Raw genomic sequence first — 26688 nt, 5'->3', positions numbered from 1 at the left:
TTCTTTATTCTATTGCGCATGCACACACACATGCGGAATTAATTCACCTATTATTCCAACCCACGGACATTCCTAGTTAATTTACTGCCTTCTTTGTGTTTTGGTTCCACCAATTGGTACATCGAACATTGAAGAAGGGACATGCATTGAAGAAAAGTAAAGTTTTAATTGGCAACACTTTCAACAAAGGCAGGGTATCAATACTTTAATTGGCAACATCGCAAAGCATGTCAGAGTATATAAACTGCATATTATGCAAGATTAATTGCACTACCAAAACGGAAGAAAAATATCAGCTTCATGTGGGGGAAAGCCCCCAAAAGAATTAAAAAGGAGAGCTAATCATCTTTAATTAAATGGATACTCAGCTGTGACAGATGTGTTTGATATCTAGGAATACTTTTTTGTGTGAAAAATGCATGGAAACAGTAAAACACTAAGTATTTCTTAGCAATTCCTTTAAAGTCATGGTCATGTTTGGCATTTTAGAGAATGTGCGACCACAGTACGTTGGTTCTTTTGCCTCCTTTATTGCATTTTAATTGACATAAGAAACCAACCTCAAATAAAAGCAACACATAACCACTAGAATTGAATTAATGTTTATCTTTGTTTTTCATTTGTATCTTTTTTCTCATTTAAACCTTTCTACTTGTCGTTTTCTCCCTCACACTAGCTGTAACAGAGCACAGCATTCACAAGTAGCCATTGACCTTGTTGTGTGTATAACTCTAGCATGGGGCACTAGAAGTCTCCAACAACATTATACGTGACGGTCTCATTTGCATACTCTTTGTAATTAACATGCATAGTAGGGGGCTACAATTAACATGCTTGGAATGCAGGCTTAGAATCTAGCCAGAGCTCGAGGACTCCCATAAAAGCAGTGCTAATCCTGTAAGCGTAATCACTGAATATTTAAACGAGAAAGACAGTGGCATAAAAAGTCACAATGTGCTCAACAACACGTGTTACTTTATTGATATCTGAAATTGCACAGCACAATATGGGATGCGAGATTGAAAGGGAAAATATGAAATCAACATAATGGAATGTGTTGTATCACTTATGCTGGTGTATTAGTACATTTCAAACCCTGCGCACCCAGTGATGTCTACTGCCCACCATGCAATGGACAAAAAATGCAATGATTTGATAGAAAACATACCAGCATTAAAACATGTTATGTTGAGTTACATCTGTCAGTGTTGGCACTGCCAGCCTAACTTGTACTGCTGCTGGTCATCCACACTACAGAATAAGAGTACTAAAAAGTGTGGTAGTTGACACCGAAATAGAGTCAGAATTAAGTTGGCTGTAACACACATGGAAAATCGTACCTAGCTCTCTGCAATCATGGCGTAGGTCAGGTGTGTTTATCGACCACCCATGCCTTTTCCTTAGGGAAGTTTGTGCTGCAGGTCCACTGGCCTTTATTTGGCATACTTTCTAGAAAGTAGTATATAGTTAGCATCACTGGCGCTATATTTCACTGCAGGGAATTAAATCACAGCAACCACTCTTTTCCACGATTGATCATATTTACCCAAGATAATGGTGCATTCCTCCATTCCTCCATATGACACCACTTGAAATTATTAACACAGGATCATTTGCAGTAATTGATATCCCTGGCAGCAGAATGTAACTACAAAACCTTCAACGGTACTGCCTTAGAAGAGCAACACTTTTAGTAGTGTATTTATTAAGTGTAGTGGTAATTGGGGTGAAATAGAGCCATGTGTCACCTAACTCTGCATGGCTTGCGCAGGGGGTACAGCTTATCGGACAGATATTTTTCCACCGGGCCCCCCCTGTGCCCAGTGCCTTAAACTCTATAACGGGGGCTGCAGAAACTCTGCATACTTGCGCCCTGATGCGCATGCGCGTGCGGGGGAGGCCCCAGGCCCACTGGGAAGAAAGACTCCCCCCGGCCCCCGCACCCCGACAGCCTACCTACCGGCTGTCACTGCCCCTGCAGTTACATGTTTGACCGCTAAGGACCGAAGACTATGCTTTCCAATCATGACCTTACCGCCTGACCGGAGACACAACTAAATACGACATTTTTAACTGATATCACATAACATGTACTGACTTGTATTCAACCTTACATACGTCAATTGGATAACTTCGTCCTAAATGATTCTGTTCTTGACAAGTTCACACATATTGACACTTTTATTATCAATTCACCAAAACATCGCATTGATATTGAATAACTCCTGGGATACCTGTAATGAAGTAAAAGAACAAAGTAAACATATTACATTTATATTACTTCCGACTCCTGAGATACCTGCAATAAACTGTAAGTGAACATAGTGAACCGGTTACTGACCGACATCATTAGCAGGTACCTAATCATCAATCTTACACTAATGTTATCACCCTAGACATCTGTAATAAACTTCTTTAGAGAAACGTCAAAATACCTCCTTGACCAACCCGTTTAAATTACCTGCCTTAGGGGATGGTGGGTGGGGAAAAGAAATTACGGGCCGCTGGGGGCCCGGGTGCTGCATCCGTGGGGAGCGTAGGAACAAGAGAACGTTCCGCTCCCCACACCCCTTTTTAACAGGGGGCACTGGCCAGTCCAGTTTCAACTGGTCTGTCCCTGCTGTTAGGCTCCCGGGTGAACCGGAAGCACTAAAGTGCTTCCGGTTCACCCCGCTGTAGGCAAATGGGGAGGGGGTACTCCCCCTCCCTTTTCCCGGGGACGGGCTCGACCGCCATAAGGGCGGCGCGCACTATTCTAGTGCTTCGCCTTTTCATATGGCCTGGTACTCCCCCAGTCCCCTCTTTTTACTTGTTTTACCTACGGCCATCCCTTGCCCGGATGAAGTCTCCCTCTTTCTTTCAAGTCAAGTATTGAGACCACACCGATTTGGGAATTTTTGGAATACGGGGGAGTAACCCCCCCCGGCCGTATTTATTACAAAATTAAAAAACATTATTTATTAACATTGTTTACAATTACGCAGAAAGGCCAGATACATTGTTAGGCCGATGATGTCACATGGCTAACCTCAACTCTAATACACATGACACTCCTACTGTAAATCTAACAATGCATATATACACTTTCTGTGTGTCCCCTCTAGAGCCTACGGCAAGGTCAATGACTGGCAGCCTCCGGATCCCCGCAAACTACGAGAAATTACTATGCCGGAGTCGGCTTGCGCAGGGGGTACAGCTTATCGGACAGATCTTTTTTCACCGGGCCCCCCCTACGCCCTGTGCCTTAAACTCCATAACGGGGGCTGCAGAAACTCTGCATGGCTTGCGCAGGGGGTACAGCTTATCGGACAGATATTTTTCCACCGGGCCCCCCCTGTGCGCAGTGCCTTAAACTCCATAACGGGGGCTGCAGAAACTCTGCATACTTGCTCCCTGATGCGCATGCGCGTGCGGGGGTGGCCCCAGGCCCACTGGGAAGAAAGACTCCCCCCGGCCCCCGACAGCCTACCTACCGGCTGTCACTGCCCCTGGAGTTACATGTTTGACGGCTAAGGACCGAAGACTATGCTTTCCAATCATGACCTTACCGCCACAGGACTGCATGGTTGCCCGACCATCTGTCCTCCCCCTCAGCCCACCAAGAAGGTCATGCCCTATAAACTTGCTGCCCCTGGGGGCCCGGGTGCTGCTTCCGTGGGGAGCGTAGGAACAAGTGAACGTTCTGCTCCCCACACCCCTTTTTAACAGGGGGCACTGGCCAGTCCAGTTTCAACTGGTCTGTCCCTGCTGTTAGGCGCCCGGGTGAACCGGAAGCACTAAAGTGCTTCCGGTTCACCCCGCTGTAGGCAAATGGGGAGGGGGTACTCCCCCTCCCTTTTCCTGGGGACGGGCTCGACCGCCATAAGGGCGGCGTGCACTATTCTAGTGCTTCGCCTTTTCATTATCCGCCTTTCTGCCGACTCTCGCATGGCAATGTCCCCACCAGGAACGGTCAGCAAAAAGGCAGGTAATAATTGGGCTGGTGGTGAGCTGCACGGGACTGCCTCCATGGTAGCTGTCCACCGTAGTAGCTGAAATGTCGGCACTGGCGGAGGTTTTGTGACGGTCTCACTGCACATATCGTAATTGGGCGTTCGGACTGCAGAGGAGGTGGCAGTCAGACCACTAACATGCTGTGGCAGTCCCAACACCACCGGTATCATAATCAGGCCCTTTATTTCAGGACCAAGGTTAAGGACCGTAATCATGCTCTTGTTTAGAAAACAGCTTATGAAATTTAAATGCACCCTTGCAGATGTGCACAGACATACAAAATTGTGATGTTCGTCTACAGGGAGATCTCTTTCTGCTTTTGCACATCTCCAGACATCTATATGCATTGAAAGAGTTGTAAAAGCCACGTCTCATGCTTTATCTTGGAGGAAAAGGCAATGGGTTCATATGAAACACTTGGAATAAAACATTTGCAGCACACTTGTTAAAAAGAAAATGTGATGCCAGGAGGATGACGACACTGAGCTACAGTGAAGCTTCCAGTAGTTGGAAGAAGATAGTGTTTATAGGAGAATCCAGTGTCTCCGTCATATTACATCTTAGGGAAAGTGTTAAAGGTGGTTGAATGGGGTTTGATGTACTCAGGAATAATAACAAACTGTACAGAATGCAGCAAAAGCAAGTTCTCAGCCATTCCCAAGAGACAATTAATGAGCTGAAGGACTGAAGCGAGATAGCAATAGTCAGATCCATGCAAATGAGGAAGCAGGATTGAGCTTGCAATTACAAACCTGTCAGACACACATTACAAGTGGGAAAACCAATAGAAAAAGGCAATCAAATACCTTGAAGTGTCTATTACAAAAGCACGGAGGAATCGGTTTGCAAATTCTTTGCCTAGCAGAGACCATTTAAAACACAGTAGTTGTTGTCATCTGCTTGGATTCCAGTGCAGCCTTTACTACTATTCCATATTGAAGACTAGCAACCAGGTTGAGAAGCCTTAGCATTGGATTTAGACCAGTGTAGGTTAAGCGCTGCTTTAGGGACCAGTAGCCCACGGTGGTGGTAATTGGAGTGGATTCTTTGGTAATGTAGATGACAATTGACATGCGTAAAGAGGGAGAGGGCCTTTGCCTGATGATCTTTGGTGCATAATGAGTGACCTTGATGAGGATTTGGCAACTAGGGTATGGACCTTGGAATGAAGACTGTGGGGTGCCGCCCCCCTCGCCGGGCTGAGGCCGAGCCCGCGACCCCCAGTGCTGCCTTGTCGGGACCCCGCAGGCCGCTGTGTGGAGCTGCGGCTGCAGGAGACCCGCTGAAAATCTGTGTGGCCTCGTGAGCGGCGCGGAGAGGAAGACGCCAGCTACATACCCAGGGTAAGAGCTGGAGCGAGACACGCTCATCGCCGGTGCGGTGGAACCGGGGGGTAGGCGCCGCCCCGTGGGGCCCTGCGGATGAAGTCCGGACTTTGATTCTTAGTCCCCCCCCTTACTGGGACCTGGAGCGGCGGGCTTGATGGCTGCTCACTGCGACCGGCATCGGGACCGCACAGATTGGGGGCCTGGGCGCATTTAACCCCGCGCTACGCTTGCTGCTGCAATTGCCGGTGCTGGGGCGGTAGATCCCGGCCGGAAGACAGAGTCGTGTGGAGCTTGAATTGGCTCATATGTTTCCTGACATGCCACTGACGCCCCATAACGAAATCTTCCTGACCTGAGCGACGAATTCCAGGGAGGCAGAGAGACACTGCGCCTGACTGGGGCTGCTAGTCAGCAGCTGTATACCCCTGCGGCTTTGCTGCTTCCTGGGCCTCGGGCCTGAGAGCTGAGGACATAAGTACTGTGTAAGCTGATCTTCCAGCATACAATTGCCTGCCCGGTTGGCACCTTGCGAAGCCCACTACACTGTATGCTGTCCCCGTCCATAGCGCAGCCTGCCTGGTTTGGACTGATAATGGCACGTGCATAGAGAAGAAGGCCTGCCATTTCATATTCCAAGGGACGCGCGTTCTCCTCTCAAAATACAATGGGCGCTGGGTTCCTGCATAAAATGGCACCCTACTGCCAATACCACCTCAGTGCCCCAGAAGCTCGCCATGGAGAGGGCTTGTGTGTTGCTGGACGCAATAGAGTCATGAGCATAGATCAGCAATAATCTCCAACACTGCGTCAGGTGATAAATAACTTAGTCATTGGGCCCACCATCTTGTTGGCCTCGACCGATTCCTGCGTGTACAACTAGCTTTCTTCCATTAGTCTGTCCAAACCTACCATTGTTTGCCATCAATGCTGCGGCAGTCCTGGAGAAATGTGTCATGGGAGTGCTTTTGTGTGTGCGTCTGTGCGTGTATGAGGGGGGTGTTCGGACGCACGTGTGTGTGTGTGCGCCTGTGCGTATATGAAAGACTATGTTCACATTTCTGTGTGCTTGTGCATGTCTGTGCGTGTGATGGTGTGGACATGTATTTGGGTGTTTTTGTATTAGAGCATGTGATTCTATGTGTGCTTGTGTTTGTGTGAGAAGATATTTCTGTATGTGTGCTTATGTCTGTGCGTATGATTTTGTGTGCATGTTTTTGAGTGTCTTTGTATTAGAGCATGGGATTGTATGTGTGCTTGTGCATGTCGATGTTTCTGTATGCGTACTTGTATGCACCCTCTGTTCGCGTATGAGAGTGCACACATTTGAGTGTGCTTGTACATATCTGTGCGTGTGATGGTGTGTGTGTGCGCATGTATTTGTTTACGTCCTTGGGTATTTTTGTTCTGGAGTATGTGATTGTATGTGTGCTTTTGTATGTGTGCGTGTCTGCGTGTATGAGAGTGTGAGCGCATATGTGTGTACTTGGGCATGTCTTTGCATGTGACGATGTTTGCGTGTGCATGTATTTGGGTGTTCTTGTATTAGAACATAGGATTTTATGTATGCTTGTGTTCTTGGATGTTTTCTGTCTATGTGCTTGTGTGTGTGCGTCAGTGCGCATATGAGAGTGTTTTCTCAAATTTGTGTGTGCTTGTGCATGTCTGTACGTGTGATGGTGTGTGCACGCTGGATATGTTATTCTCTTGTGGCCACTGTCCTGGATATTGACTTTAACTGCCAGATGCCTGACCTTAGGATTGCCACCAGTGCACAGTACAGTACCCTGCCTGACCCCAAGATGGCTTCCAAAGTGGCCCCCTACACGTTGTTTTACTTCCCTGGGGCAACATTTGGACATTGACCAGACCTTGAACCTATCCCCTAACCTGCCTACACATCAGGACTTCGAACCTGCGCAACTCATCCCATACTGTGGAGATCTAGCGATTTGGCTGATGCCCGGTGGAGCTACCATATAGCTAAAGAGGAGATGTGTTGTGGACTCCCCCCACCTGCCGACACCTACACAGCCGGGCCTTGGGCAGATTTATCCCTCGTCTCTACGTCCTATCTTTCTCCTACCCCTTTACCCTATCCCCTTACCCTTCCTTGCTCCATTCACCTTGTCCCCTATGTTCTTTAAATGCTTTTCTGGATACTTATGTTACTTTTAACTGATGTAAATTGCAACATTATTATTCCTCATGTAAAGCGCTCTGATTCCTTCGGGTCAAGCCAGCGCTATATTATAACTCATTAATTAAATTTGTTCCCATTTAGTACTCTGTCTCTCTTTGTCTACTTCACAAGCTCCTAGCTCCTATCCCCTCTCCCCTGAATCTCTCATCTTGCTTGCTAGTCTACCTAGCCCCCTGTCTTTTGTGCCCTTTGACTATGCACTCCTTCTCCCCTTGTTGGGGAAAGATCCAATATTTATACCCGCTGAGAGAGTCCACTGTGCCAAGGGAACCACTCACAGCTGAGGTATGATATGGCACCCCTTGCCAAAGCACTCCCTCTCCCGTTTTTGGGGAAGGAGCCAGTATGTAGGCCACAGCTTTCCAAACTATGTGGCGCGACACATTCCTGTGTCGCGCCACATATGTAGGTGTGTCGCATCGGCAGAGTCGCGCTGCAGGGGCTCTTAGAAGGGGCGAAGCAACAACAAAGCCCTATTAACATGCAAAGTCTTTAAAGACCTCTGAAGTGCTCAGGTGCGGATCCAAATGTCCCAGTTTTAGCATGCTGTTTAGATCACCCCCGCGAGCCTTCCAGCAACAGGCAGAATGGCGCTGCAGGGGCCATAATATGAATAATGGTCTTTTAAAGACCTGTGAACTGCTTGGGTGCGACTGTGTGTGTGCCCCCGGAAAACGTGCCACAATTCAATATAAGGCAGAGATAAACAGGGCATGCTACGTGCAGTACTAACTACGCCAGATGTATTTTAAATTAAGTAGCCCATGTGTAGATTCTCACCTGGAACTGTTCAGAGCAAAATTCTTTCCATCTATTCGATATTGCTTCTTTTCATATGGCTCTAAATTAAAAAAAGATCCGGAGACAGTCTTGTCCACCGCAGTCTGATATGGTTTGGGGCTTCCAAGTATGTTCAAGTCAGTCAATTAAGATTGGAATTTAGGCTTACTAATTTAACTAGGATGGACGATTTTACTTTTCATTAAATAGTGTCTGGGGAAAAAAAGCTGTAGTAGGCCTGCTCAAGAATTTCTCAGGGAAGTAGCGTTGTACTGATTTAAAAATGCATATTACAAATGTCATCACGAATCTTACCAGAATTATAAACGATTCAAGACTTAACAAAGATTGGAACAGTCATCAGAGCTACATCTCCCTCAAGGAAATGGCCAAAAAGTCACTTGAAAAATCTGAGAAAAGAATTACATTTATACAAATCAGGTTATGCCTTCTCTCAGGAGATGTATGAGTGAGCTGGAAATAACAAGGCTCAAAGCACTGTAAATATTATTGCGGTTGTAACTATACTTGTGAATCATTCCCTCTTAAACTCTGTGTATCCTCTTATTAGGGCTCAGAATTAGTTTATTAAGGCCCTATTTCTTAAAATTGGGGATACACACTATTAATGAGGTGACTGCATTGTGTGTGCTGAGTCAAGATGTACAGCAATTCTGCAGATTGGTGAAATATTGTGACCTTGCTATCGGAGAACTTGAAAGGTAACGGATAGAACCCATGCTCTGGCTCGTAGGAAGGGAAGCATCCCAGATTAATGCACACTTCACTTATGAATTGCACACCTTCTTTGAAGATTTCTTTCAGAACGTACCTAGCCATACATTTTAGCATTTTTAATTTCCCTATGAATTCCCAATATTTTTTCCAAGAAGCCGAGGAATATTTATATATATTCAGTTTGGCTTATAAAAATATTGTAATTTTGGTTTTCAGTGGGAATCGGCACCTGTGCACTATTGTTTTGACCCCTTTTGCAAGGATATTAAAAATGAGGGAGAGGGAGTGAGAAAGAGAGAGAGGGAGACAGAGGGAGGGAGACAGTCGGAGGGAGAGGGAGGGAGACAGAGAGGGAGTGAGTCAGAGAGGGAGTGAGACAGAGAGGGAGTGAGACAGGGAGGGAGGGAGACAGTCAGATGGAGAAGGGAGTGAGACAGAGGAAGGAAGACAGAGAGAGAGTGAGACAGAGAAAGAGTGAGACAGAGAAGGAGTGAGACAGAGAAGGAGTGAGACAGAGAGGGATTGAGACAGAGACGGATTGAGACAGAGAGAGAGGGAGGGAGAGAGTCGGAGGGAGACAGATGGAGGGAGACAGATGGAGGGAAAGGCCATCGCCGCCACTGATTCCCTCACTAGTACCCTTTAACAGTGCCCTTCAAGTCTCTGTGTGTGGGGTGTGTGTGTGGGGTGTGTGTGTGTGTGTGTGTGTGTGGGGTGTGTGTGTGGGGTGTGTGTGTGTGTGGGGGTGTGTATGGGGGTGTGTGTGTGGGGTTGTGTGTGTGGGGTTGTGTGTGTGGGGTGTGTGTGTGGGGTGTGTATGTGTGGGGTGGTGTGTCTGTGGAGTGGTGTGTGTGGGGTGGGGTGTGGGGTGGGGTGTGTGGGGTGTGGGGCCCGAACCCACCATAGGTGGTTCGGGCTCGCTCGCTGCGCTTCCTCGCATTACTGTGTCCCTGAAATTTTTTTCACAAAAGGGTGTGTCACCAACATGAAAAGTTTGGAAAGCTGTGATGTAGGCCTTTGAGTCTCAGAGACCCCTCTGAGAGAGTCCACTACGTAAAGGGAGCCTCCCGCAACTGAGATAGGATACCTATTCCCCTGGGTCACAGCTTACTGGACTTTGGACGTTGCTTTGACTCGTCTACCGGTTTGTGTTCCCATCACCCTTCCCCTCCTCTTTCCATGCGGTGTCCCTCACCCTCCCATCCTCTTTCCCGCTTCATTACCTGTCTACTTCCCCAGCTCCTTCCCCCTCCCCTGAATCTTTCCCCCGCCTGCTTTTCCCCTTACGTATTTGTGCTTATTGTTCATCTCGACCTTACAAGTAACTAAGTTGCCATGCTCTAATAACTGTGTAACCTTTGTAACGATGTAACCTGTAACTATGATCTGATGCTCATGTAAAGCGCTCTGATACCTCCAGGTCTAGCCAGCGCTATATAAAACCTTTAAAATAAATAAATAAATTAAAAACAGCCTATAGATGACTATTATATTTATCGTATAATTTACATCCAGGTTGGGTGGAGCAAAGGGATATAATTTAGTAACTGTTTGGACACAGGTAAGGATGAGGCTGCTTAATTTAATTGTAGAGAGGTAAAAATTCATCCAGCTAGGCAGAGACACCCTAAGGTACAGTTTAGTAAAGGTAAAAACTCTCACTGATTGATAAACCATATTGTTACAGCCGTCTGAACTCTGTTATATCCACTTCTATTTTTACCAGAGTGTCAGTATCACACACTGTCAGTATCAGTCATTCATTCTAGTTTCTTGTGGCCATCTTCTTGCACTGCTCTTTTTGAATATCATTAACAACTTCCCTAGCCCATGAAAATCCCACAAAGATGCTCTGAACCCGGATATCAGCCCTGCTTCCTTTACCCACAGGGTCAGGAAAGGAATGTGAACCCAGTGCAAAGATCTGCGCCATATATTTTTTGCCATCTTGAGTTCAGATTGGAAAAAGATGTACATCAACCGTTTATTTGAAACTTCACTGTCCCATATCAAATATAATACATTTCCTTGTTCAGGTCAATGACAGAGAGAATGAGTGTTTTTTCTAGAACCGGTGCATATGGAGTTCCCGATAATTTTTCAAGCTCTTGGGATGTCTTATGCTTCAACATCCTGGATTTAGAGCTGGAAAATAAGGGTTACTCAGTGGTACTGAAGAAAAACCTGGTGAAGGCCATTTATAAAGGAGAATCACTTGTGGAGTGTATTGTAAATCGCTACGGGGTAACCCAGTATCCCTCAGAACCTGGGCGGAATAGTTTATTATACACAATGGTTCTGTTGGGTGCCTAAAATGATTATTCCAAAGCACATATACATCTTTCTCAACTTGTTTTATGATGATAGTCAAATATTTGGGTCAGTCATCTAATGAAAGACCCGTATAACTGCAAATCCCAAACAAGGAGAACAGAGTGAAATTATCTTTTTAATCAATGAATTATTCTCATTCATGAACACTCTGTTTCTAACACATGTAAATTGATCACTGAGACAGAAATTACTTCATTAAAGACGGCGCATATAGAAACAGTGCGTGCATTGTGACATAAAGTGCATACGTGCGTAAAGTGAGTTTTATAACAGTGAGTGATTGAGAGGGGGTGAGGGAAGGAAAAACTTGTAAGGCCAGTTTCTGTATTAATAATCGTAGTGTATTCAGTCCGCCACTGCACTTGGCCTTAATAACTGAATATCTTCTACTGGTCCGGTAGTTATCGTCGACGTTTCGACCCTTGGCCACCTTGATTATGGGTCTAGGGCGGGTCTTCTTCAGGACTGGGTAGGTGGGGTAGTGAATTGGCACCTAAAGGTCCTTCATGATTACGGACCTTGAAGGTTTTCAGAATTATCACCCTTTGGAATAGGCCATCCGGTTCCTATATCCTGCGATTCGAGGTGCTTGTAACGAGTGTAGTTCTGTATAGACTTCACCGTGGTTCCAGTAAATGGAAAACATACATCCCTCTTGTATCAGGGGCAATTCCTGCTAGTCCAGACTTACCAACGAGATTTGACTTTTTCCTAGAACCAGCCCTTCGATCCCTGTGCAATCATGAAAACGTCCATCAGTTGTGAAATGCAAAGTGATGGGTCTCCCCTGCAGAAAGTGATGAGGTGTCCCTTAGTCTTACATATCATTTGGCCTTGGGATGAATGGCGGCCCCCTAAAGATTTAAGGGGGTCCTGAAATGTTGCCTCACCTTGTGCCACAGGGCATGCAGGGACAGTACACCCCTAATGTAAATTGTCTGTTGGTGTGTGTGCATGTCTGTGTCTGTGTGTGCATACCCACTTATGCAGGTGTACTTGCATGGTCAAGTTTGTGTTTTTTGATTGTGTGCAGGCCTTTGTGAGGTGTGGCAACTACCCCATCATAGCTTGCAAAATAACTTAACTGTGTTTGACATTTTTAATGTATGAGAAAACCATGGCAGTTAATATTCACAGCGACTCCTTACAAAGATTTATGATATTTATTTAAACATAAAGAACAGATACTGACTGCATGTCAGATTTCATTCCTGTTTTGAAGGACAGGTTCTAACTAAAAGGAGCTGAAAGCATAAACATCTACATAAAATGAAGAACAGAGCCAATGTCAGACTGGCAGACACATGTCCCCTGCTGGTACTCTAGTAGCACGGTTTATGCAAGAATCAATCTAGTATTTCGAACCAGAGGAGTGAAGTGAAAAAGGCTGCAGCATAAAAATAACACTTGTATGATTTGGAATTCAGAAGCATTTCTTTTGCAACAATATACTTTAAAAGTAAGCCTGCTAGGCATGAACTATTCCACTTATAGTGGCTGTGACTGTATTTTACCACCCATAAGCAAAGGTGCAATGTTCATGAGTAGCAAACACTTCTAGGCTACACCCAAAAAGGTTGTTAAGAAAAATATTTAGATGCCAATTATCGGACCGCCAAACTCGTGGTGGCAGTCCTACTACTGCCGCACCAGCGGTCTAACTGCTATAGTATGAGTTGGGCAGTTTGACCTCTATGGGACTGCTGCTACCACCAGGGATCCACAATCTCTGGCGGTCTTGCAGTGGTCTGAGGCCACAATATGCTGGTGGTTCCACTGTGGCACCACCAAGCAATATACAAGTTTCCACAGTGCAACAGTTTTTATGGCGGTGAGTCCGCCATGAAAAGTGTGGTGGTGAGGAAACTAAGGGGGCCCTACATGGCGCCCTGTTGGCGCAGGGCCAGGGGATGCATGCAGGGGGGCACATGTTGTGCCTCCTTGTATGCATACACCGCCTGTTCCTGCACGGCATGGACTTAATAGCCCATGCCATGCAGGAACATGCTCTGGTGCTCCCATTGTGGTGCATTTCTAAGGCTCAGATATCAATCAATCAATCAATCAGGTCATTTGTAGAGCGCACTACTCACCCGTAGGGTCTCAAGGCGCTGGGAGGAGGGGGGGGGGGGGTGCCGCTACTGCTCGAACAGCCAGGTCTTGAGCTTCTTCCTGAAGGAGAGGTGGTCTTGGGTCAGGCGCAGATCGGTCGGAAGTGAGTTCCAGGTCTTGGCGGCCAGGTAGGAGAAGGATCTTCCTCCTGTTGTCGCTCTTCGGATGCGGGGGACGGTGGCGAGGGCGTGGTTGGTTGATCTGAGGAGGCGCTTGGGAGTGTAGAAGTTGATCCGGTTGTTGAGGTAGCTCGGGCCTTGGTCGTGTAGGGCTTTGTGCGCGTGGGTGAGGAGCCGGAAGGTGATTCTCTTGTTGACCGGGAGCCAGTGTAGATCTCTCAGGTGTCCGGAGATGTGGCTGCGTCGGGGGATGTCGAGGATGAGTCTTGCCGAGGCGTTCTGGATCCGCTGGAGTCTCTTCTGGAGTTTGGCGGTGGTTCCGGCGTAGAGGGCGTTGCCGTAGTCCAGTCGGCTGGTGACGAGGGCCTGGGTGACCGTCTTCCTCGTCTCGGTGGGGATCCACCGGAAGATCTTACGTAGCATGCGCAGGATGTTGAAGCATGACGAGGAGATGGCGTTGACTTGTCTGGTCATGGAGAGGGAGGAGTCCAGTATGAAGCCCAGGTTGCGTGCGTGGTCCGTCGGTTTGGGTGCGGTGCCCAGGGCGGGGGGCCACCAGGAGTCGTCCCAGGCGGAGGGCGTGGAGCCCAGGATGAGGACCTCCGTCTTGTCTGAGTTCAGTTTCAGGCGGCTGGTCGTCATCCATTCGGCTACGTCTCTCATCCCTTCGTGCAGGTTGGCTCTGGCGGTGTCGGGGTCGTTGGTCAGGGAGAGGATCAGCTGGGTGTCGTCGGCGTAGGAGATGATGTTCAGGTTGTGTTTGCGTACGATGGCCGCGAGGGGGCTCATGTAGACGTTGAAGAGGGTGGGGCTCAGTGAGGATCCTTGAGGGACGCCGCAGATGACTTCGGTGGCCTCTGACTTGTACGGTGGTAGGCGGACTCTTTGTGTTCTTCCGTCGAGGAAGGAGGTGATCCATTCCAGTGCCTTCTCCTGGATTCCGATGTTGCTGAGGCGCTGTACTAGGGTGCGGTGGCAGACCGTGTCGAAAGCCGCGGAGAGGTCCAGGAGGATGAGGGCCGCTGTTTCGCCGTTGTCCATCAGGGTTCGAAGGTCGTCGGTGGCGGCGATGAGGGCGGTCTCGGTGCTGTGGTTCGCTCGGAAGCCGGACTGTGAGGGGTCGAGGGATCCATTCGTCTCGAGGAAGGCGGCCAGCTGTTTGTTGACGGTCTTCTCGATGACTTTGGCCGGGAACGGGAGGAGCGAGATGGGACGGTAGTTCTTGAGGTCGGTGGGGTTTGCTGTAGGTTTCTTGAGGAGAGCGCTGAGTTCGGCGTGCTTCCAGCTCTCAGGGAAGGTGGCGGTGTCGAAGGAGGTGTTGATGATGTCCCGCAGGTGGGGTGCGAGGACAGCGTCGGCCTTGTTGAAGATGTGGTGAGGGCAGGGGTCAGTCGGAGATCCGGAATGGATGGAGTTCATGGTGCGGATGGTGTCTTCGGTGCTGATCGGGGTCCAGGTGCGGAGGGTGGTGGTGGGTGGCGTCGTTGTGGTTGTGGCTTGCGTTGGTTGGTTGTTGAAGCTGTTGTGTATGTCCGTGATCTTGTTGTGGAAGTAGGACGCGAGGGAGTTGCAGAGGTCTTGCGATGGGGTGATGTCGTTGTTTCCGGCGCTGGGGTTGGAGAGCTCTTTCACGATGTTGAAGAGTTCCTTGCAGTTGTGTGCGTTGTTGTCCAGCCGGTCCTTGTATGCATTTTTCTTGGTGGCGCGGATCAGTTGGTGGTGTTTCCGGGTGGCGAGCTTGAGGGTGGTCATGTTGTCCGTGGTTGGCTCCCTTCTCCAGACTTTCTCGAGGGCTCGACAGTTCTTCTTGGAGCTCTTGAGTTCGTCGGTGAACCATGGTGTTTTTCTGCTGCAGGATCTGCTGGGTGGGGTTCTCAGAGGGGCGAGTTCGTCCGCGCAGTCGTTGATCCATTTCGTGAGGTTGTCGGCGGCCTGGCTGGGGTTCGCAGAGTTGGCGGGCGGGTGCTGGCTCAGGGAGGCGGTGAGCTGGTCGGCTGTGATCTTGTTCCAGCTTCTTCGAGCAACCTGTTGCTGGAGGTGGTGGATCGTCGTTCTTCTGAAGGTGAAGTGGACGCAGCTGTGGTCCGTCCAGTGGAGTCCTGTTGCGTGGCTGAAGGTGACGTCTTTGCTGGATGAGAAGACGGCGTCGAGTGTGTGTCCGGCGAGGTGGGTGGGGGTGGTCACCAGTTGCTTGAGTCCGAGGTTGTCGAGGTTGTCGAGCAGGCTGATGGTGTTGCGGTCGTTGTTGTTCTCCAGGTGGAAGTTGAGGTCCCCCAGGAGGATGTAGTCGGCGGAGGGGAGAGCGTGCGGGCTGACGAAGTCGGCGATGTCCTCGCTGAATCGTGTGCGTGGTCCCGGGGGTCGGTAGATCAGGGTGCCTCTGAGGGTGGTCTTCGGGTTGGTGTGGATCTGGAAGTGCAGGTGTTCGGCGGTGGTGAGGGTGTCATCGGTGTTGGTGGTGATGCGGATGGTGTCTCTGTGGATGATGGCGATGCCTCCTCCGGTCTGGTTGTCTCGGTCCCTCCGGACGATCTTGTAGCCTTCTGGGATGGCGATGGCGATGTCTGGGGCTGAGGAGGCGTTCATCCAGGTCTCGGTGATGAAGGCAACGTCGGGGGCGGTGGTGTCGAGCAGGTTCCAGAGTTCTACGGCGTGTCTGTGGATGGAGCGGGTGTTGAGCAGGATACACTTGAGGTGGGTGCTGCTGGAGTTCGGCTTGGTGGGTGCAGGGAAGGTCCGGATGCAGGAGAACTTGCAGGCGTTGCAGCTGAAAGGTCCGTGGGTGTGCTTCGGGGCGGCTCGGTGACATCCTGGGATGTGGCCGGTGTTGAGTGCGATGAGGTCGGCGGCGCCGTAGGATCGTCGGGTCGGCTTCCGTCGGTGGGGGCCAGGGGTCCTGGCGCTGGTCGCGATCCGGTCGCGGACGGGCGCAGACGGGCTTACCTTTGGCGCGCCTTCGGCGCACAATCGGCGCGCCCGCTGCGCGTGACCGCTGCGCGTCCGCACGGTCGCCATTTAAGGCGAAGTGCGCGGGTGGGCGGAGCAGCTGGGAGGCGGGAGCGGGGAGGGAAACAGAAGAGAAAAGGGGCGGGGCTCAAGGCGGTGGCGGGAAGCGGGGGCAGAGCGCGGCGATAAGCGGCAATTAACAGGCACAAATTCAGGCAAAAGCGGGAGAGAAATACAGAGACAGACGATCTAGGGAATAAAGAAAACAAGCACAAATTCAGGAAAAACAATCACAATTAGCGGCAAAAACGGGGGAAACCACAGAGACACACGATCTAGGGAATAAAGAAAACAAGCACAAATTCAGGGAAAAACAATCACAATTAGCGGCAAAAAACGGGGGAAACCACGGAGATCGCTCAGGGCGGCAGCGCGGCCGGCGCTGAGACAGAGGCAGGCACTGGGGGCACACGCAGCAGCTGGTGGCCGTGCGGCGCGGGGGTCCACCATAGGACCAATGTGCAGGACCGCCTGACCTCTTTTCCAATTGTAATACAGCGGGCAGCCAGACTTCAGGTTTGTCAGTCTTGGAGCGGGGGCTGGCCTGGCAGCCCGCTCCAAGCCCACCAAACTTGTAATCAGGCCTTTAATTATAATGATGCATCTTAATTTGTGCAAAAAAATATGCCACACACACATATGATGAAAACAGAAAAAAATAATTACACACAACAAAAATTGAAGAATGCAATGTCAAACTACTTTGCAGTACATTAACAATTTGGAATTATACAGTATGATTCCTCAGGAATTTATCCCTCTAATACGGTGTGAAATCTGAACAAACTTTACAGTATATCCCATTTGGGATGACAGTAGATATAACTACATTTTATATGGGCTAAAGTATGCGTTGCTATATATTATTAGGGTTTTGCAAGTCACCAAGGAGTTCCATGACCATGTAGAGAAATGAGGCTGTTGTCCATGTTCCTTTATAAGGTCATGGAACACCGTGGTGACTTGCAATATCCTTGTAATGTAAGTCAGGGTATTCTTCATTCTTTAAACTACATGGTCACAACATTAAATCACCCTTCCAATAAACCACTTAAAATCTTGGTGTGTTTCACGTTCATCTGAAAGAGACATTGTTTGAAGACATAAAGAATTCAATTAGATTCTGTAGTTCAGCATTAAAACATATTAGAATCAATCTCATTCAAAATGCCATGTAGAAACATGCCGGGCAATTTAATCTATTCTTTAATTACCTAAAACATACCCCAAAAATATTGCCATGAATCTCTCCTTTCTGCTTATCACTGTTCATATGGAAAAATAGAGAGGAAGGAAAAGGCAGCCTATGTTTTTGACTTTAAAATCCATCTTTAATTATGATCCCTGACCTGCCTTTCACCCTGGCTGCTGGCTCTGGCAGTAGGTCATAACACCGCAACTGTAATAAGTCATTAAAGTTGAGCAGCCGCATCAATTCCTTATTAGAGGTGGTTAGGGAAATCTCAGGTCGCCGTTAAGAAGGAAATTAGAAGTTGTCTTTTATACAAGAATTGGAGGCTCCAAGGTAATACACATCATCATTCACAGTGCTTTAACCTCTGCCAAATTATGGAGACACCCTCAAGCAGATATTAGCCATTCTCATCCACTGACTACTGTAAAACTGTCCTTTGCTAAAAGCCATAATGCAATATTATTGGTAACGCTGCTGCAAAATGAGTAATACAGCAATACATACAGAAATACACGGTGAGGAATCTCTGCACATTGTTTATCACAATTGCAAAACTGATCACTTTCTGTCACTTCTGCTCATTTTACTGTCAATATGAACAGGTTTACAGCCAACGTTCAATACATTATTATTACATTTATGATTTATATATACTTTCATATATATATATATATATATATATATATATATATATATATATATATATATATATATATATATATATATATATATTATATATATATACATATCTACATATGTATATGTATATATTTATATATATATATATTCACTGAAAAAACATAGGTTTCAGGGGTGTTATAGTTAGCTAGACATTTCACTCGTACAAAACCATTGAAATTCCTCTGTTATAGTTAGTTGTACTAACTATAACTCACGTGCCCGCAATCCACTGCTGGTGATGTCACATATTACATCATTTATGACATGGTCAGTGACATCACTGATGACATCTCAAATGACATCACTAATAACATCATCCAGTGAATGTGGTTTGGTTAGATATTTAAATATGTGTTATATATATATAGCAATCTGCATTGAAGAATGAGTGGATGTATAAGTGTCTGGATGAAGCATTTAATAGTAATGTGATTGACTGTCTAAGTGACTAATTTAAAGTGCCTCACTAAATATTTGGGATAGTGATTAAACTGTATGAATATCTGTTTCACTGTATCTCTTGTTGTGTAAACTACTACATAAGTTGGTTTCTAGCTGAAAGTCTATATTACTATTAATTAGTTAAGTGAGTATCTGTATGGTATAGTGAATGTATTTGTGGTTGGGTGGGAGGTGTGAGGCTGTTAAAAAATGTGTAAATACCTCATTTAGTAGGTATATGAGTTTAATACAGCACATGGAAACACTTGTTTGGGTGAGTGAATCTCTTTATGGGTGTGGTGATGAGTAAATATATTTCTGAATGATACATGTCCAACAAAGTAGAAATATAAAAGGCAGTGTATGTGACACTTGTTGTTTATAAATAGGTATACATAAGACTCAGTGATTGTATGAGTGACTGTATTAAAAACTGTATACCTGTAATAGTGATTTTATAACACACTAAGTATAAGCTATGAATAAATAAGGTGGTGTTTGTATAAGTGTGTAGCTTAGTAAATGTAAGTATGATCAATTGTTTGCATAAGTGAGTAGAATGACTGCATACGTGAATAGGATGTGTGCTGGTGTGTAATGTTGATGTAGGTGTATAAATATATTTAATAATGTTCTATTGATATTTGTTAGCATGTATGAGTGAATCTAAAGGTAAGTGTTTAGAGGTGTGTGTAGATGTAGGAATGACTTAGTGGGTTTTTAGAAACTTATATTGGTGTGTCAATAGTTTCAAACATGGTACTCCATATTTTATAATGAGTGTTGAAAGGTTATGCTAGTGTATGATAAGGTGTATCATATTGTCACGTGGATGATGTCATCAGTGATGTCATCAGTGATGTCATTTGAGATGTCATCAGTGATGTCTCTGACCATGTCATGAATGATGTAATATGTGACATCATCAGCAGTGGATTACGGGCGCGCGAGTTATAGTTAGTACAGCTAACTATAAAGGAGGAATTTCAATGGTTTTGTACGAGTGAAATGTCTAGCTAACTATAACACCCCTGAAACCTATGGTTTTTTCAGTGAATTTCTAAGGTTATTTAAATGCTAATTCCTAACAAGAAAAAGTCGAAAACCTATGGTTTATTCAGTGAATTTCTACCTACTCTGGTTAATAAAAGAGCTAAACTTGTATGCTAGTGTGTGAAAGTTTAGATGTATGTATGGATGTATGTATGTGTAGTGCATAATTGACTGAAAGAAAGCATTTGTGATGTATGGTGAAAGCATAAGTGGAGAACTATAAGGAAATGCTGCAGCATGACACTGTAAACTATTTAGCTACAGCATGCTGTGGTATTTCTGAAGCACAGGGATGCAACATTTGTACATAAATATGTTGCAGGTCTGTGCTTCCCTCTGCACAGCTGCTTAAACTGCCGCCATGTGGTGACAAATGCACCCTTGCACCATGGTGCAAGGATGTCCGTGTCATGCGGAGAGTGTTTTTGTGCAGCAAGGGACACCTTTCTGCACAAAAACAATCAGAAAAGACATTTTTCATCTTCAATATATGCTGTGCATTGTAGCATATATTGAAGGTGAAAAAATGAGAAGTGAAAACAATTCTCCTTGTTGTGCGTTGCTACACCAATTGGAGGATGGTGCAGCATTCACAAACATGGCCAGATTTATAATTTTTGATAAAACTGGACATATGTCTTGTTCTATGACTGTTCTGTGCAAACACGCAGAACAAAACCTATAGAACACCTTTTTAACGGAAAGTGCTGTGTATGATGAGATTATCTTTACATGGAAAACAAAAGGTATATAAAATGCGTTTTTCTCACCTTGTAAATAAGGAAGAGAGTTAATGGCTAAACCATTTCTGTACTACTAACAGAGAACAAGATATATTTATAAGTACTTATGTTTTACGAAACTTATTGCACATATTTATATATGACTGAAGAGAAGGGATGGGGCCTACTGTCACATGTGGAAAACACTTAGTGATGTGCTTTAAGTTAAATAGTTTTATTTCTTATAATTCTAAAATTACTAGGACCTACAAGACCACCATATGTCTCTATTGTGTACTATACCATGTATCTTGCAGACAGGTGTTCTGAAGCTGTCTCCTATTTGATACTTTTCTGCAATGGAATTCTCTGGCACAAATCTAGTCCATCAATCATCCATTTTTTCAACTGTGTGCAAACACAGTCCTTTGCGCATTTTAAGACTTACTTCAACTTACCTCAGCACCAATACAACTAAAAAACGCTACACATTTTATTCAGTTGTTATTTATAATGTAAAATATAGTAAATTCCATATTTTAGAATTACGATCTGTAAAAGAAAAGAAAAAATAGTTACAACATGCAATAATACATTTATAACAGCACAGCATCATTTTAAAATTTTACAAAGTAATTTCTTTGCCTTTTTTGCTGTTCTCAGAATATATTGAATTTCACTACAAACAGTGATTTCAGTCGTACTCATCACATAACAGCTGTCAAAACAAAAAACAATCAATTAGATTGTCTAAAAAACCAACAATCCATCCTCAGTAAAATACCAGATAATACAAATCACACATATATAAAATGGTTACTGCTAAGAAACTTTTAGAACTTAAATTTATAAACACTGTAAATGTTGTCGGTTAAAATTATACACCGAGACAATGTGCAACAAAAAGTCTACAATTCAAAGAAATACCTTTCCTTGAGGCCAAATTGTATTTTTCCAGTCATTTTTATGTAAATTGTCCAATGGTAATCCCATTAAATCATAATAATAAATTCCTCAGAGGCTGAGTTATCTTCCTAAAACTTTGGCTTTAAATAAATTAGGTAGGAATTTGGTAAATCGTAAGGCAAACGTTGTTTGAAAACCAACTCAGCATCATTACAGAGTCCAGCCTTTGTCACTTTTTAGATAGGCAGTGTAATGTCCAGATGTTGTGGAAGGACCATCATGGAAAATTATTGCTACTGCTACAAAAGTCCTTCCTGATATTGATAGTTGAGTAGCTACAAAATGTTTTATTAAAGTGTCCAATTTTCTTCCATCAGCTGTACAACATTGCATCATTAAAATTATATATTGTCCATATCTTTGTAAAAATAAAGTTGATAACATTTCTGATTTGCATTGGCTACACTCCATGTTTTGATTAGCAGCTTTAAATAATTTATTAAAAGACACTGATTTACAGTCCGGTAATGTCAAATATAGAAATCTTTCAGTGTCTACATTAGTGCTATATCTATACATACAATTTTCACAAATGTTCCCATTTATAACAAAGGCCAAAAATATTTTCTATTTCTACACCTTCATTTTCCAATACGGTAAGCATATACATTAGAAATCATCAAGAGAGCATCTTGTTGGATATTTTGTGTAAATTGTGTAGAACCAGAACATGCATCCAAAAGATTACGAACATCGGAAACGGTTTGTATTTTACTTGTATCAGTACTTAATTTTTCAGAAACAGAATGCAACAAGCAACAAACATTTTGTTCCCGATTCTCCATAATTTGCTGTTGCAAACCTTCAAGAAAAAAAACAACATTGACCACTACATCAGCATAGCAGTTGACACCAGAACTATTTTCAAACTGATAACCAACAATCTCTTCAACAGTGTACTTTTTCTTTTTGCTTGCAATAACATTATCTTGTTTTTTTCCCTTCTCTACACCTTCAGTACAGATATTCTCATACCTTCTTTTTTGACCAACCACATGATTTTCAAATACAGGATATTGACTTAAATTGGGAGCATATGTTCTTCTTAACCTATTATACTCTTTGACACAGTTTGCATCTGCAGTAACCTTTGTATCATCAAAATCAATCAAAAACAAACCAGATAATGTTCTGACTCGCGACAAAGCAACATATGCCATACCCTCTTTAAACACAGTATTTCCAATGTTCACCAAAGCACTTTCAACACATAAACCTTGAATTTATGAATAGTTACTGCATATGCCAGAGAAAGTGGAAACTGTTTTCTTCGGACATATAAATCTTTAACAAGCAAAAAACGAACTGAACAACGACCAATTTGTTTACCTTCTTCAATCTGATCAAATTTAATTTTTAAGAATTCAATACCATCTTTATTTTGATTTTTAACAAAATCAACAACTTTGCCCATTGCTCCATTAACTAAACCTTTTTCTACGTCCAAATTACGCCTTAAAATTATCCGACAGTTTCTGCATGCATATAGATGCTTTTCTAAACCAGCAGTTTTAGATATTGATTTTTCTAAAGATTCCAATTTTGTCTTCAATTTTTCTGTCAAAATAATAGTGATTCCTTCATGCTCTATTTTATCGATGGCTTCCATTTTTATTATTTCTTCATTTTCCAGTTTCAAAAGTTGTTTTTTGAATATGCAACACTCATGCAGTGTTGGCATTAAGCAGATTACAGATTTGTTTTCTGCAATTTTCATGCATATTTTCTCTGGAACTACGTTTTCATTTGGAAACAAATTGGAAAGTAATCGAGTCTGCACAGCTTGTTTGCCATGTTCAGTCAGTAGTCCAATTCTTATATCTTGGAGAATAGTTCCATAATCAACATCATTTGCCTGTTGCATATTTGTAATGAGTTCTTTGTATTCAAAATATGACCAAATGTTCACGTTTCCAACACTACCCAGAGACTTTCTGGTGTCTTCATGCGCAAGTGTTTTAAATAATGGTTGTCCTTTTACAGGAGTCAGTTGCTGTAGATCTCCAAAAACTATGACGTGTTTTCCTCTAAATAAAACGTCGTACTCTGTGAAATTCTTAAATGCACAAAGGCAAGCATTAAGTTTGATACCATGCTTACCTCATCAATAATGAGAAGTTTAATTTTCTTCAAGACTCTTGAAACTTCACAACAAGCTTCTCCAGATAACTTGTGGTATTCCAATTTGTTTTCATGCTCTACTGGTAGCATTAGTAAACAATGTAAAGTACTTCCTTTAATGTTGTGTGTAAGCATGGGCGGATTTTGTGAATTGGCAATCCGCGAAATTGCGTATTTACGGGTTCGCAATGTGCAAAATCCGCGAACTCTCGCGAATTTTGCGGATTCCTTTTTTTTTGTGTTCCCAAGTGTTTCTGCCATTTCGCAAGGGTTTTTTAGCAGTTTGCAAACGCGTACTTACTTGTCGGGTAGCAACGGTCGCGACCATGTTGTTTCTACGTCTGGTTCATCACAGCACCCTCTGTTTCACCACTGCCACCCTCTGTTTCACCACTGCCACCCTCTGGCTCACCCATGCCACCCTCTGGCTCACCCATGCCACCCTCTAGTTCATCACTGTAGATTATGGGGGGAAAAGCACACCTGCCCTGCCTCAACTGACATGAATGAATTAGGGGCTGATTAATGTGTCACTGAATTTGAACTTCCAGGCTGGCACCTGATTCCTTATCTGTAATTGCTTTCTGTTGCAGTGTAATTTTTTTAACAGGACCTTTGTTGTATACTTGTAGCTATTCTCTGCGCCTGCTGTGAGGGTCAGAGCAGGGTCATAGAATAGTTGCAAGTAGGCAACTGAACTCTGAAGGGGCCCCTCAGGAAGCACTACAGGGAATGGTTACTAATGATAAGATTGAACTTTTGCACCTGCTGAGTGCTTTCAGTTTTGCAAAACTCCAAATATCCAGCAGTATCCACAAAAAGTAACCCTTTCATGTGAAGATCCAAATCAAAAGTGACCAGCACATGAAGAAAGCACTGGGAGGAGCCTGCTGGACAGGAACAGGAAGTTGGAGACTGTGGGGCACTTCCTCCCCCCCCCCCCAAATGGACTCCTTGCAAAAAAAAGTGCAGGCAAATGTCAACCTGAGGAGGTATTCTGATAAAAATCATAATTTTCAAAGTTTATGCTGCCTGCTGGTGGATTTCTTGTGCGAAATTGCAAATTTTGCAATCTCGCAATTGCGAGATTGTCGCTGCCCGCCGCATCTACGTGTTTGCAAGTGTTTACTCTCGCGATGCGTGATGACGGGCCTTTATGACGTACTCGCGTTGCCAAACTCTCGCTGTGCAAGGTGGCAAGCCGCGATGACGTCGACAAACTCCCGCGGGATCCCGCAGCAAGATCCAAAATGGCGCAGCACATGCAAACATGGAGAAAAACAACTCTGCAAACGCTGAATGACGGTAAGTGAACGCTGCGCGCCGCAAAATTGTATAGTATTCTAGTTGGCAAGTGCGACCAAGCAAAAAATCCGCTTCGCACGGATTTACCAATTTTCAGCAAACTCGCGAGAGTTCGCGGATTGCGAATGTGCTGAAAATCCGCAAAATCCACGAGCGGAACGGATTTAACGCCCATGCTTTACTGTGCTGCCAAACCAGTTGGAGCAGTGACAACACAAGACAAATGCGACTCAGTTGTAATTACTTTCATAAAAAAAACTTTTTCCTGTTCCAGCTTCTCCACTCACGTGCATTCGGATAGGTTGAAATGACATGCATGAACACTCTTTCTTTTCATGAAGTAATCCATGGGCAATCTGTTGTCTTACTTGCTCATATATTTGTTTCTGTTCAACATTTAGTTGTTCTTCCAAGTTTGCTAAGTTTGTTACATCTTCTTGAGCTTGATGCATTGCTGTTTCCACCTAATTGCTGCTTCATTTTCAACGATTGGTTGTCCTAGTGGATCTTGACTCAGCGCAGCAGAACTTTGACTGTCTTGAGAACTGTCTCTAGCAATTTTAGCTGCAATTGTAGCTTCTTGATCAATTTCTTCGTTCAACATTTTCACATAATTTGCAAACGCACTGCATTGTATGCTATCTTTACAAGCATTAAAGGAATCTTCATAGCTCTGGAAATCTCCAAGGAATTCCAGTTCTGAACGCCATGGTTTGAACAGTTGTAAAAGGGCTAAATAGTAAAATTCCCTTTAATCAGCAGTGTTGCAACTCAGCTTTCTTGGATTAATCACATTTCCTTTTGTTTGTTTCACCAAACATCCTTCGGAACCAATGACTCCATATTTTCCATCATTGATGCTCTCTGTAGTATTCCGTTTAAAAGTGTAGTTTTGCAGCACTTCATAGAGACACATGTACTCAAGATGATGACTTCTGTTTGGGTAATATGTGTCCAAAATATTCGTTTTCAAAATATCTGTACTTTCTGGATCTTCTTTTGCTAAATATTCAATTTCTTGTACAGATTTCAGTACTCAATTTCGCATTGCTGCAAGACCTAGACTCACCCAAATGATTCTTCTACATTTAGAATATAGACTTGCAGATGATAACTGATCTGAGCATTCATATGCTCCGATTTCTTGATGGGATAACATCTTCAAACTGAAACTGTATAATTTTTTACTTAGAGTCTTCTCGTGAGAAATCTCTTCCCACATTTCTTTCAATTCCGTCTTTTCTGATTTTGTAATGTAGGACGGTATATATCGAGCAACAGCAATGGAATTGTCCACAATATACTGAATATCCATGTTAGCATTCCACATGGACAAAATAACTGGGTAGTAGTCATTTATGTATTTTGACTCTTCATGTCTTCTTAAGTTGTAAGTATTTTTTGGAGACTTTCTTGTGATAGTATGTCGCAAAGATGACATAAAACTGTTCACTCTTCCTTTGGACATTACAGGACGTGGAAATGCAAAACGACATTTGGTGTAGAACTTGTCCTTAGATTTGTACTTTCGTCGACAGTATTTTCAACATCGGTGGCTTTGGAATCGTAAGACTTGTGCTCTTAAGTTGTTTTC

The sequence above is a fragment of the Lissotriton helveticus genome, chromosome 9 (genome assembly GCF_964261635.1).
Source record: "Lissotriton helveticus chromosome 9, aLisHel1.1, whole genome shotgun sequence".
Taxonomy (NCBI): Eukaryota; Metazoa; Chordata; class Amphibia; order Caudata; family Salamandridae; genus Lissotriton; species Lissotriton helveticus.
The sequence above is the reverse complement of the archived record's forward strand: the minus strand, read 5'-3'. Positions refer to the sequence as shown.